The sequence below is a fragment of the Trachemys scripta genome, chromosome 13, assembly GCF_013100865.1.
Source record: "Trachemys scripta elegans isolate TJP31775 chromosome 13, CAS_Tse_1.0, whole genome shotgun sequence".
Lineage (NCBI taxonomy): Eukaryota > Metazoa > Chordata > Testudines > Emydidae > Trachemys > Trachemys scripta.
In genome coordinates, this window is record NC_048310.1 from 5,967,504 (window position 1) to 5,981,786 (window position 14,283).

At 52.5% G+C, this 14,283-nt stretch overlaps 1 protein-coding gene across 4 annotated transcripts in view; it reads right to left on the reverse strand.

Moving 5' to 3' along the window:
* Positions 1–14,283, reverse strand: part of ZFPM1 (zinc finger protein, FOG family member 1) — a 131,504-nt gene that overhangs the window by 22,684 nt on the left and 94,537 nt on the right. The gene's annotated exons all lie outside the window — the stretch shown is intronic.

Genomic DNA, 14,283 nt, shown 5'->3' on the forward strand with positions numbered 1-14,283 from the left:
GTAAGGACACCTGAAGCCAGTCTACGGCAGTGCCCCCGTCTTTGCTGGCACAATAACGGCAGAGCTGCAATAATTCTCAGTCTAGTACCAGCCCCAGGCAAACAGTGCGATCTAGCAAGACCTCTTCCCCGGTGCTGGAGCAGGGAGGGTCCTGCCACTCGCCCTGTTCCCATGTAAAGCCATCCTGAAACACAGAAACCTAAACACACCGCTGCTCCAGCCAATGATCGGCAGGAACAAGAGAACCAGAACCATCTTTCCACTCAAGGCAACAGCAGGGAATTGCTTCAAATTCAGGAGGCAGCCCAGGCTCTAGGGAGGGATTGTGTGTGTAAATGCAGGGACTCACGCTCACGTGCGGGGGAGCAGACTGATCAGTACATATTTGGGGTTGGGGTCCTGCAGGGGTCAGTCCTGGGTTCGGTACTATTCAGTATTGTCATTCATGACTTCGATAACAGAGTGGAGAGTATGCTTATAAAATCTTCAGCTAACACCAAGCTGGGAGGGGTTGCTAGCACTTTGGAGGACAGGATTAGAATCAAAATGACCTGGACAAATAAGAGAATTGGTCTGAAATCAACCAGCTGAAAGGCAATATAGAAAAATGCAAAGTATTTCACTTAGGAAGGAAAAAATCAAACACACCAACAAAATGGGGGCTAACTGGCCAGGCGGGAATACTGCTGGAAAGGATCTGGGGGTCACAGCGAATCACAAATTGAATACAAGTTGTGACGAAGCAGTTCTGGCGGGACCCAACTGAGAGTGCCAACTCAGGACAAATTGCTTAAACAGGGCAGTTACAGCCCAAGGCTGGGGTTTTTCCACCTCTAAGGAAAACCAAACCAGCCAGACTAAGAGGACTTTGGTCTCACCCCACTGGCTAACCACAAGTCTCACAAGCAATTTCCTTAGACACTCCAGTTTCCCAGTATCACCACCAGTGCCACTCGTTATGGGGACAAATGGTATGAAAACCAATACCCCAATAAAAGAAAAATAGGTTCTCCTGATCCCAAAGGACCAAGCCCCAGACCCAGGTCAATATACAAATCAGATCTTACCCACAAATCACGCTGTTGCCAATCCCTTAGAATCTAAAATCTAAAGGTTTATTGATAAAAGAAAAAAGATAGAGAAGAGAGTTAGAATTGGTTAAATGGAATCAATTACATCCAGCAATGGCAAAGTTCTTGGTTCAGGCTTGTAGCAGCGATAGAATAAACTGCAGGTTCAAATCAAGTCTCTGGAACATCCCCAGCTGGGGTGGGTCATCAGTCCTTTGTTCAGAGCTTCAGCTTGTAGCAAAGTTCCTCCAGAGGTATGAAGCAGGATTGAAGACAAAACGGAGATGAGGCATCAGCCTTATATAGTCTTTTCCAGGTGTAAGAACACCTCTTTGTTCTTACTGTGGAAAATTACAGCAAAATGGAGTCTGGAGTCACATGGGCCAGTCCCTGCATACTTTGCTGAGTCTGAAGGCATATTTGCCTTCTCTCAATGGGTCCATTGTATAGCTGATGGTCCTTAATGGGCCATCAAGCAGGCTAGGCAGAGCTAATCCCAGCTTGTTTGGGATGTCACCCAGAAGCATAGCATAAGTTTGCCATACAGACAGTATAGAGCCAATATTCATAACTTCAACTACAAAACTGATACATACATATAGACAGCATAATCATAACCAGCCAACCATAACCTTGTCTTAGACACCCCATCTGACCCCCTTTATACAAGATTTGGGTGCCACTACAGGACCTTGGTTGCAACAATGATCTATACGGTCCCAGTTTATGTCAATAACGTCACACAGGTCAACAAGGTGATGCTGTTGCGAAAAAAGGCTACTATCATTCTGGGGTGTATTAACAGGCATGTTGTATGTAAGACATGGAAGGTAATGGTCCTGCTGTATTTGGCACTGGTGAGGCCTCAGCTGGAGTTCTGTGTCCAGTTCTGGGTTCCACACTTGAGCAAAGATGTGGACAAATTGGAGAGAGTCCAGAGGAGAGCAACAAAAATAATAAAAGGTTTAGAAACCCTGAGCACCTATGAGGAAAGGTTTAAAAAACTGGGCATGTTTAGTCTTGCGAAAAGAAGACTGAGTGGGGACCTGATAGTCTCCAAATACATTAAGAGCTGTTACGCAGTGGACAGGGATCAATTGTTCTCCGTGTCCACTGAAGGCAGGGCAAGAAGTCATGGGCTTAATTTGCAGCAAGGGAGATTTAGGTTACGGATCGGGAAAACCTTTCTAACTCTAAGGGTAGTTCAGCTCTGGACAAGGCTTCCAAGGGAGGGTGTGGAATCCCCATCGTTGGAAGTTTTTAAGAACCGGTCGGACAGACACCTGCCAGGGATGGTCTAAGTTTACTTGGTCCTGCCTCAACACACGGGGCTGGATTTGATGACCTCTCTAGGCCCCTTCCAGCCCTGACATTTCTGTGATTCTATGAAATCATTTTCACCTGGTGCACGTTTCCAGACAGCTTGGATTTGCTTTGCTTTATGCCTTCCTCTGGACCTCTAAGCAGGGATCTCCGAGCTGGGATCTCCTGCTCGGGTCAGGAAAGTGTCCTACAGGTTTGCGGTGGGACTCAGTCTCTCCTATCGGCCTGTTTTTCCACGGCATCTTTCAAATCTAACTCCACATAGCACATTGATTTGCACTAGTTGATGCCTCTCACCATGAAAGAGGCTGTGCCCAGGTGCTCATGTCTGCATCCATGGCAGAGCATGGAGTGAAAAGCCTCGTCCATCATGCACCCTGGCATTCCATCACAAGGGAGGCAGTATTTCACTTCTGAGAACCCTAAGTCGAGGCAGCTTCAGGGCTTAATGGCCTTGATGATCTGATAAGCTTCTAGGTTTAATGGGTTAGATAACATGTAAATACACTATGAAGGCTGCTCTAAAATGTTTTAACTGCGCTTTTGTCTTTCCAAGTGCAGATAAGATGGCAGCGAACCAACACGCAAATGTGTGCTAAATGGAGGCCCCATCACCCCACTCAGCAGGGTTAAAGTGAAGACACCAATGGGAAGGGGACAGTTATTGAGTCCCCAGAAAACCTGCACCAAGAGAGAGAGAGATTCATAGAGTCCAAGGCCAGAAGGGACCATTGTGATCATCTAGTCTGAATTCCTGCATAGCGCAGGCCACAGAACCTCCCCCAAATAATTCCCAGAGCCGAGCTTTTTGAGAAACAGCCCATCTGGTTTTAAAAAATGGCCAGTGATGGAGAATCCACCACAACCCTCGGTAAGTTGTTCCAATGACTGGTTACTTTCACTGTTAAACATTTACACCTTATTTCCAGTCTGAATTGGTCTGGCTTCTACTTCCAACAGTTGGATCCTGTTAGACCTTTCTCTGCTAGATTGAAGAGCCCATTATCAAGTATGTGTTCCCCGCGTAGGTACTTATAGACTATCAAGTCACCCCTTCACCTTCTCTTTGTTCAGCTAACTCCTGTAATCATTCTCGGGGCTCTTCTCTGAAGCCCTCTTCAATTTAGCAACGTCCTTCTTGAATTGTGACCACCAGAACTGGACACAGTGTTCCAGCAGCAGTTGCACCACTGCCCAATAGAGCGGTGAAATAATCTCTCTGCTCCTACTCCAGATTCCCCTGTTTATACATTCAAGGATCGCATTAGCTCTTTTGGCCACAGCGTCACACATTCAGCAGATTATTCACTATGATTTCCAACTTTTTTTCGGAGTCACTGTTTCCCAGGATAAAGTCCCCCATCCTGTAAGTACGGCCGACATCCTTTGTTCCTAGAGGTAGACATTGACATTTAGCCGTATTAAAATGCCTATTGTTTGCCTGAGCCCAGCTTAGCAAGCAATCCAAATCGCTCTTCATCAGCGGCCTGTCCTCTTCGTTATTTACCACGCCAATTTTTGCATCATCTGCAAACTTTATCAGTGATGATTTTTTGTTTCTTCCAGGTCATTGATAAAAATGTTAAGTAGCCAAGCACTGATCCCTGCAGGACTCCACTCGCAACACACCCGTTCAAGATATTTCCTTGTTTAGAATGACACATTGAGACCTATCAGTTAGCCAGTTTTTAATCCATTTAATCTATGCCATGTTCGTTTCAGATCGTTCCAGTTTTTTAAATCAAAATGTCGTGGGTACCAAGTCAAACGCCTTACAGAACTGTAAGTATATTACGTCACCACTATTATCTTTATCAATCATGCTTGTAATCTCTTAAAAAAAAGATATCCAGTTAGTTGGACAGGATCGATTTTCCCAAAACCCATGTTGATTGGCATTAATTCCTTTAATTCTTTACGAATTGAGTCCCAGATCAGCTGCTCCATTATCTTGCCCGGATCAATGTCAGGCTAACAGGCCTATAATTACCCAGGTCATCCAGTTTACTCTTAAAATATTGGCACAACTTTTGTTTTCTTCAGAAACGTCCCCGGTGTCCCAAGGCTTATTGGAAAGCCTGCTGTACATGCAGGCTGCCCTCTTGTGAAGCTGACCTGGCTGCGGCCTGGCCTGGCCATGACATGGGCTGGTGACTGTCAATGAAATCAAATCGCTCATTTCGCTCGGAAGACCCATGCAGATTATCCAGGAGGTGGTGGAGGAAAGGCAGAGGTTCCAGCCTCTGAGCACTTACTGTGTCAGGAGAGGTACAGAACAGTTCTGCTGTATCGTCCATGGGATCAGGACAGCCTGGATAAGATACCCAACGTTGAGCTCCCACCAAAGAGGATAGAACATTAAGGTCATCTTCATGGGAGGGTAGCATCACAGCGTGCACAATGCAGAGACACTCGTATTCCTTGCTGCTCCCAGGAATCTTCCCACAATTTATAATTTATTTAGACTGATCCCGGCCCCCTCTTCATGGCTGGGCCCTCAGCTGGGTTTGAAACCTCTGATCTTCAGAGATGAAAATCTAAGCCTCTGTTGTTTGAGCTAAGGGAGCAACTCTATTCACTGCTAGCAGCAATATAGTCTTAACCTCTTAAAATGAGCCCGGCTCAGAGGCAGGCAAAGGCCCACGCTTTCCTAAAATTCGCTTTACACTCACTAAAGAGGGACTTTCCAATTGCAATAAACCGGAGGAAAAAAATAAATAAACAGAGACTCCATAGACCACGTTGGCCAGATTTTCCAGGTTAGGGGCACGTAATTATACCCACATTTATGCACACCTAATTTGCATATGCACATAGAGCACTAACACACACTCAGAGCCACTTATAACCCCACGTCAGGTGTTTGTATGCCCAGCTCCCACAACCTGGCCCTGGATCGGTCTAATGCAGAGTTGAATGTTGAAACATTCTGGACCGAGATTTGTCCGTGCTCCCTCTCAACTACTAAAAGACACTCAATGTTGGCGAGGTCTCCCCTACCTGCCAGGCTCTGCGTCTCCAGTCTATCACATCTTTCGATGGCATCATCCGCCCCACTGGAAATTCAGCCCAGCCGTGGGATCCGGCAGGCCAAGGGGAGGAAGCGGTGCTTGTCTGAAGGCAAGTTGCTTTAGAATTAGAAACATCGTGAGGCACAAATAACGTGCCGGCTGGAGAGCTCCGAGTCTGATGAGGGGTTTATTACCCAGCGGGTCTCTCTGCACTCAGGGTGTTGGCAGCTCAATGTCTGTATCCTCAGTGCTAGGGTTATTTCAGGAGAATTACGGCACCATGGGGCATCATCCACGAGGGAATGCCTGGCTAGGAGGGGCTGATTAATCTGAGCTGGTCCTCGGTCCACCCCAGACACAGCTGCCTCCTTCTAGATCTCATCTCCATGATCTACGAACCTCGCAGAAGAGCAGAGGTGCTGCTTCCGCCTGGGGACTGGCCAAGCTCTAACCGTTGTGGTGTCCGAGAGCCTCGCACACAGCGCCGCTGGGAGGGCGGAATCACCGTCCCCGCTGTATGGGAAGGTGGTCAAGCACCTCCCCCGGTGCAGTGTTTTTGGGATCACGCTCCTCCAGGCCTCATGGGCAGCAGCAGCCACCAGGCAGCTCCAAGGCCATCCCAGATGTGTGTCCTTCCAACGCGGTTGCTCGGTGAGGTCTCCGGCGCCTGGTGCCTAAGCCGGCCCTTTGGCTTGTGGACTTGGGCTCCCATGGATCATACCAGTCCAAAGTTGCCTTCCCGGCCGGCCACTGGAGCCTGTGATGAGAAAACTGCCCCCAGTTCTATTTCGGAGCCCCTGTCCATGCGGGGCTACCTCCCCCAATCACCCCACCCCTGCTCCCCTCCGCTCTGACCGCTGACGAGGAGTGAGCTTTAGCAGAGGGAAGCCCCTTTTCAGACCCGTTATAGCTGGGTGTGGCTTTGCTTTCTGGGGGTGGGGTTAAATATAGCCTCCAGCACGGGGGTGACTGGCTGACTGGCTGGGGGATCAGAAGCATCTTTCTGGTAGCTGTCAGAGAACCTTCCAGGTCTGCTCTCTCCACTTTTCTCCCCAAGGGTGGCTCTGATCCGAGAGGTGTCTCTCCCTCCGAAGCGTGGGATCAGCCCAGAAGGTGCGAGCCGAACCCCCTCTACCCGCAAGCTGTTGGCAGAAGAGGTGACGTCCAGAGAAGCCAGACAGGTCCTAAGCCAGCCCCTCTCTTGTTTCCTCCATAGTTCAGTGCAGGATGGTCCACTGCTCAAGCTCACACAGTGCGGGGGGCAGTGGCGGCTATAGGACCCAGGAGTCCTGACTCTGTTCTCTGCATGACTAGCTAATGCTTCTCTCAGACATTATCCTCCTAGAGGCCAAAGGGACTCAGGCTACATTTGTATCTTAGGGTTTATCCTGATTTAGGAAATTAACACGGTGATGGTGCTGCCCGTCCAACATCCCATCAGCATGTCCCTGCTCATTGGGCCTCCTTAGGTACCATTACAAACCAGCTTCGCTCTGGGACGAGAGGATTAGGGGAGACAGAATAAAGCCACATCTCTCTGGCAAGAAGAGGCAGAAGGACAAGGGGAGAGAGCAGAGGAAACAGATCCCCTGGCCTCTCCTCTCCTGGGAGCTACCAGCCACACGGGATCCCTTGCTGTTAACGAGCCTTTGAAGAGCTCAATTGGATTTGCTGCTTTGACACAAACCCTGCTTTATTTCCCGGCTCTTGAAGGTGAGAGGGGCAGAGGCGGCAGCCACCCGCCCATCTAATCCCTGGCTCCCAGAGGAGCGTGAAGGACTCTGAAGGGCAGGTGCTGTGTACAGAGGGGCTACTCCCCACCCCATACCCCTCTCCCCCGGGGGATACTAGAAAAGGGAACAAAACCCAGCAGGAACAAGGAGGGAAAAGCAGCCGAATCCACGGTCCCTTCCAATCAGAGATGGGCCAAGGAGGGAAGGACTCTGAATCCATTCGGATCAGGCTCAGGTTACAGCAAGAATCAGAGCTAGGAGTGGACAGGGCTGAAATCCCTGCGCTGGACCCCAAACGGTGGAAATCTTGGGGGGTGAGGGGAATCTGATGGTCTCACAAGACTTCTGCCATCTGGAAACACAGCAAACCCGGTCTGACAGAGCCAGGACACTTCCCTTTGCTGATCCAACCCTGGCCAGAAACTAGGGGAAGGACTCACATCCAGAGCCACAAATGTGAACATGCCCCCCCTTGAAGAAAAGATCGGGGGGGGGGCATAATGGGGCTCCAGTCACACAGCACTGGCTCGGGCCCATCAGGGCAGACCTACAAGTTTACCAGCTCTAGAATGACCAGACAGCAAATGTGAAAAATCGGGACAGGGGGTGGTGGTGGTGGGGTAATAGGAGCCTATATAAGAAAAAAACCATCTGGTCACCCTATCACCAGCAAAGGAAAATACACAGGGTGAAGGCGGCAGCATCCCTGCCTACGACGCGGTCCTCAAGGCAGAGCTCCTGCTCCTCACGCCGTATCCTCGATTCACTTGGGATGAACCACCAGCCGCGCTCTGAGCACACCAGGGAGAGCCCCTCTTACATCAACGGACTGAGCCTGGGTGCCAAGGTCCGACCAGTGAAGAGATTCTGTCCCTGTCAAACCCGCTCAGGGGTCTGCAGCATAGACACCCCCCAGGGCTGGCGATGGAAGAGCACCGCCCACAGCCTGGCAGTTAGGGCATTTGCAAGGGATGTGGGAGAGACCCAGGCTCAAATCGCTGCTCTGCCTGATTCAGCGGCACGATCAGTTTCAAGCTGTTCTGCTTTGTATCAATAATTCAACTTTCACTGGGCCAGAGAGCACAAGACTACTGGGTGGTTCTGGGGTCTCTCTCGTTTTGACCGGGACCTGAGAAACCTTCCCACCAGGAGTTTGGTCTCAGCAGAGACCTTCCCGGGAAACGTTTCAGTTTTGATGGCTCAGTATTTTCAGCCCCGTGGGTGGACGGGGAAGGGTTGTCGACAAATTCCTGACCAGTTTGACTTCTGGCTACCACTGTGGAGAGGGCAAAATGCAACCAGTACTGGAGGGGAGAAGGGGTCATGCTGAGATAACTGAAAAGCCAAGGGTGAGGAATAAAGGGATGATGGGGCGGGGAGGGGGTTAGACACCCTATCAGCTCCCAAATGAAACCTACTGCAAGGACACTGCCTAGAGAAACGGGCAGAACAGGGTCTGTTTGGGGATTACTCTATGGCCATCTTCCCTAGGGTCTCTTTGGCCTGGATCTCCTCCATTAAACCTTATGGACTCTGATCAGAAAACAGCAGCCAAGCACGTGTCTCCTTCCTCCAATCAGTCCCATCCCCTTTCTCCCCATCCCCTCTCTGAGAGCGTCCAAGCCCACCCTGCCGGCCTCCCTGCCCCAGCCCCACACATCCACCCTTCCCTTTGGTGGCAAGATCTGCATTTCTCAGCGGCACCTGGGCACAGCGCGATGCTGGAGCAGCTTCTGTTACTGCGCATTGGAGCCACGGAGCCGGGCTCAGAGTTCCCATTTCCCAGCGTACAACGTGAAACACCCCTCGCGCACGCAGGGCACTTGCCCACGACACCGGGAATTCTCGGAGCCAGCTTCAAGCCTGGGGAGAAGAGATCATTGCAGAGACAGGCACCATTTGAGCTCCGGGGCAGGGTGCTGAACAGAGGCGCCAGCCCAAGAGGGGCCCAGGCCCTGCTGCCGTGCTGCAGAGAGCTTAGCTCTGGGAAAGGGACAGCTTCCCGGGGCAACAAGAGCGCAACCTTGCCTGGCTCTGGAGGGGCAGAGGCCCAGCCCTCCTGGGCCAGTGAGAAGGGGGAGCTCTGCCGCTCAGAGAGCAGGTGGGCGACCTGGAGGTCCCTCCAAACTAGGCACCGCCCGAGGCGGGAGCTGGAAAGCACGGCACTGAGGCGACGGGGAACATACACCGAGCCGCCCGGCAGATTTAGCTCATCTCTTCCACTGAAGGCATCACCAAGGGCTGAGCCCAGTGGCGGGAATCTGGACTTTCCGCCTCCTTCAGCCCTTGGACTTTGTTACCCAAACAACGACTCACATTTGTATGGCATCTTCCCCCTGAAATGATCCCCAATGTGCCACGGAAGCTAGCCCCCCGCAGTACAGCCAGTTCTGGGGTGGGCAGCAGCAGCCAGCGGGTACACAGCACCCGGCACTGCCGTGAATCTCTACTTGTACAGAAAGGGCTGGCGTGCCCGCTGAGCCCTGCCTTTCCCAGGCTTGTAGGAACTTGTCTGAAAGACAGAGTACACTGGGCCTTGAAGGGTTAATAGCCTAAATCCAAACCTCTGGGCCAGGACTGAAGCTGTTAAAAATCCCAGCAAGTGGAGCTGCTGTATACAGGGTCAGGACGTCCAGTATCTCCCCTTGCTACTGACAGGACCGTGAGCCCATCACCGCCCCAGGGCCCAGCCAGAAAGTGGCAGCCCTGCTCATTAGAGATACCCCCAGGCTTAAACTCGTGAGTCTTTAACTCAGGCCACGCTCCTGCCCTGAGCTCCGGAGAGAGCTGTTGGGCTCCCAGCAGGAGCGACGGAACAACACGCTGTGGAGGAGGCTGGAGAGGGGCCCCCGCTGAGGAGCTCTGGGGCACAGGGATCTGGCTCCCAGTACGGCCCCGATGGCTTGGCCCAAGGAGCAGACAGGAATCCCTGCAGCGATAAGGTGGTGCTGTATTTTTCAGGCCGGGGTGTGGGGAGCTGGTTCCTTGTGTATGTTTCTCATTCGAGCAGCTTCCTCCTGTAGGAAACCTCAGGGGAAATCGGTGACACCCTAGACAGCTTGGACGGGCCCGGGGGTTACGCAGTGTCCCTGGCCAGTTTGGAAAAGGAGCGGATTTGGTGCCCAACGGCCACCTCCCCTCCTTGGCCCCCACCCCACCAGCCTCTCTGCTCCTTTCCCCCCACCCTGTCCCCGCGTCTCGCGGGCTAATCAGTTGCGTTTGGGTCAGGAGACCATGTCTCCGAGATAAGAGCGCCGGTCTGACACTTTCCATGTCAGAGCACTCCATCTTCTGTGTATCAATCCCCAGCAGAGAAAACACACAGCCACTGATAAAAGGCAACCGTTCCAGACACAAGGGACAAAAATAGTGCAGGCTGCACCAGCCGGCCGCGCGCCTTCTGCCCGTGCCAATGGCAACCGGGGATGCAGGGGGGCGAGCGGATGACCCTGCACTCAGCCCGCCAATTAGCAGGCGGGTGGGCAGGTCAGACCTGCTGATGGCCGCAGCCAAGTGGTATGGGATGAGCGCAGCAACGCTGGAGTTCATGCCACAGCAAGGTCAATATTTCCTTCTACCAGGGACCATTATCCCCAACTGCCCACGGCCTGTGGGTCCCACATGTCCTGCTCTTTCCCTGCAGGGTGGTGGTCGAGTGTCACAGAGCGATTGCCGTGCGAGCGTATGGACGAGACCAGCGAAGTGCTCTAGGCCACTGACCGCCAACGCAGAGCTGCGCATTAAGAGCCACGTTTTGGCACTCTTTGCCTGCACTTCCGTTTGCACCGGCAAGACGCATTCCCAGCCTGGGCAGCGGGGGGTGTAACTCCGCCGCTAACTCATGCGCCGGGTTCACGCGCCCAGGACAAAGGGTGGCTGAAATTCACAGCAAGCCCCAGCAGCAAAACCGAAATGACGACGACGACCGCTGAGGAATGAAAACTCTGCACCTGCACTGCCACCCAAGTGTCTCCAAGGGCTTCTCTTCACTGCACTGTTAGCTTGAGCGATAACTCAAGGGCTGCCCCTCGCCTAGCTCAGGTCAAGCCGTGCTTTAAGCTTGCCCTCAGCGAGCCGAGGTGGAGTGAAATCCAGGCCTCCTTGCTCCCTGCTGACGGAGCCGAAAGGGCAGGGCGCAACGGGTCGGCATCGGAAGGGCAAGAGCAAGGCACAGCGGTCCAGACCCTGCAGCAGCTCACCGGAGCGTCTCGATCACTTTATGGGGGTGGTGGGTGGAAATGCAGGAGGCGTGAGAAGGGCGGGGGCAGCATGAAGAGACGACGACAGACTTGGGAGCAGCTTTAAACAAAGTTTGCCCACCCTCTCCCAGGAGTCCGAGGCCAACCAGTTCCCAGCCTCTATCTACGAGCCATGTGTCAAGTAGGCCTGCTTAACGGCACCTGCAAAGATGCTCAGCTCCCGCGCTCCCACGCGACGCGCAGAGGCCTGCAGAAGACCTGCTCGGGAAGGTTAATTACGGATTAAAGTCACCTGTAAGATTTTTAGCTGGAGGTAGCTACAGAGAAGAACATATAAGTCAGAGATGGAACGAGCCGCTAGAGTCTCCACACTATGCCCCAGCCAGGCCAGGCCTGCTTCCTACCGCGCGTGCCCTGAGTGGTTTGTCCTCTCTGTTTATTTGTATTATGGTAGTGCCCCAAGAGAAAGCGGGGCCCCTGCACGCTGGGTCCTGTGGACATGGTAAGAGACAGTCCCTGCCCCAGAGAGCTTCCAATCCAAACAGACAGGAGATGGGAAGAGAAACAGAGGCAAAATGATTTGCCCAAGGTCACTGCCGGAGCCAGGATGAGAACCCAACTCTCCAGACCCCCAGCTCAGCTCCTGCTCCACTCGGTCGCAGAGTCTAGTTTACGAGTGGTCTAAGGAATGGGGCTTCCATCACCTCCCTTGTGGAAAATCTTAGCAGAGACAAGCACCTGCAGTTTTCACAGTGAGGAAGGCTGGTCCAGTGGTGACTTGGAAAACCTGTCCTCAAGTCTTTGCTCTCCCGTGTGACTCTAGGGCAGGGTCACTTCATCCCTCAGTTTCCCATCTGTCCAAGGGGGATAACAGCACTGCCTCCCCTTGGCTGCGGTGAGAATAAATCCATGAAATGTTGTGAGGCTCAGATACCACGGTGATGGGCGCCGGATGAGTACAAAAGATAGCAGCCAGGCCTTTTCTTGGCAGTGAAGACAAAGCCCCAGACACATCCCAGAGCCCCTAGCCCCACCCCAATCCGCCACTCAATAATTTCTCCCCACCCTGCTAATATTTGAAGAATGGTCTTGGCCTCTCCCCCATCTTAGCCATCTTGGAGCCAAGCTATACAGATTGCACTTAAGTCCCTCCCTCCAGCTACAAGATCATTTTTATCGCACTTCTCTGAGCTCTGGCCAGTCTGTCAGAATCCTCGTGGCAGCGCAGCAGCTGGAAACAAATGAAATATTCCAGGTGCGGTCACGCCGGAGCAGCACACGAGGGATTCGTGCCTGCGAAGTTGTTAGCAGCTCTGATCGCTTTGTTCTAGTCCGTAGTTATTGCAAATTCAGGGTTGGATCAACTGGAGGAATCTCAGGTTGTAGCCACAGAGTTCTGGGGATTTGAAGCAGAACTGTGCCACAACGTGTCCCTCGCCAACAAAAGCCCTGGCAGTGCCCGGAACCCAGCACAACAGCCTGCCCCCGCTTCTTCCACCGTGACCTGCTGGTATGAGTCATAAGACATAAGAACAGCCAGACTGGGTCAGACCAAAGGTCCATCCAGCCCAGTATCCTGTCTTCCAACAGTGGCCAGTGCCAGATGCCCCAGAGGGAGTGAACCTAACAGGTAATTATCAAGTGATCTCTCTCCTGCTGTCCATCACCACCCTCTGACAGAGGCTAGGGACACCATTCCTTACACCTCCTGGTTAATAGCCATTAATGGACTTAACCTCCATGAATGTATCCAATTCAGCCATCACCGGGAGGGATCCATTCTAGGTGTGAGTATAGGAAGGAGAGTGTGTGTCTACAGGACGATTCTAGGGTGTTTGCCCGGCGTTGAGCTGGATTCAGGTGCATTTCGCTTTGTCTTCAGGCAGTTGGGTGCGTGGGTTTGAGAAGCGACGCGGCGGGTAACTGCTCTGCAGTCACTTAGCAACCTGGGCTTGTTTTAGTGACAAAGGTTTTTGGCCGATAATGTTGCATTTTCCAAACACGAGCTCACGTCTCCTCACAGCCTCCTGTACCAACCCCCAGGTCAGAGATGGGGAAACCGAGGCACGGAAAGATCACACAGTCAAGGGCAGGGAACTCCCAGGCCTGCGCTCAGACCACACCCTCCTCTAGTGTTTCGGAATGGCTGGGATCCCCACTCCTTCTGGGCTACGTCAGATGCACATGCACATGTCTGGCCCCTGCAACGAACCATTTCCCCACGGCTCTTGTTCACACCACACAGCTTTCGCAGCTGCCTGCTATGCAAACAGCACCAGAGGAAGTATCCCTAGAACGCAGGCAAACAATGCTGTATTACGTTATTTCCAGAACAGGCTGCAACTGGGATTCCATTTCTTCCCCTCCAGCACGGCAGGGGAAAACACGAGACCTTTCAGATTCTGCGTATTTATATTCTTAGGCCTTAAAAAGCAATCTGCTAATGAATTCCCTCCTGCAATCCGGAGACAGAGGGAACTTGACACTGCATCCCTTCTGGGGCTGGGGCACGCGTCTCCTCTCAGGGAAGCTGCTCCCCTAATCCAACCCCAGAGCCAATGAACTAGCAGAAGTGAAACCAACAGGGGCACGATGCCACCTGTTCTTTAATGACAGGCACCAGTCAAGGCTGGGAAATGGAAAATTAGGTCCCTCATGAAGGGGACATCTCGGTTGCTGGCCTGGTAAGGCACGAGGGGATGGAAATGAACGAGAGTTCTGCTCAGCTCCGTCACGTCACAATACTACAAGCTGCACTTGAAGTGGCATTGGAAAGCCAGATTCTGCGCAGAGGAGGGGAAGACGGGTGGATGGGGCTGCCGTCAGCCTAACACTAGAGAGCCTTCAAAAAAAGAGGGAAGTGGGTTTGTAGCTAACTACACTTCAGGTGTGTAAAACAAGGAAACCACGATCAAGGTGTAAACCCCCCCCCCCCCCCCCCCCCCCC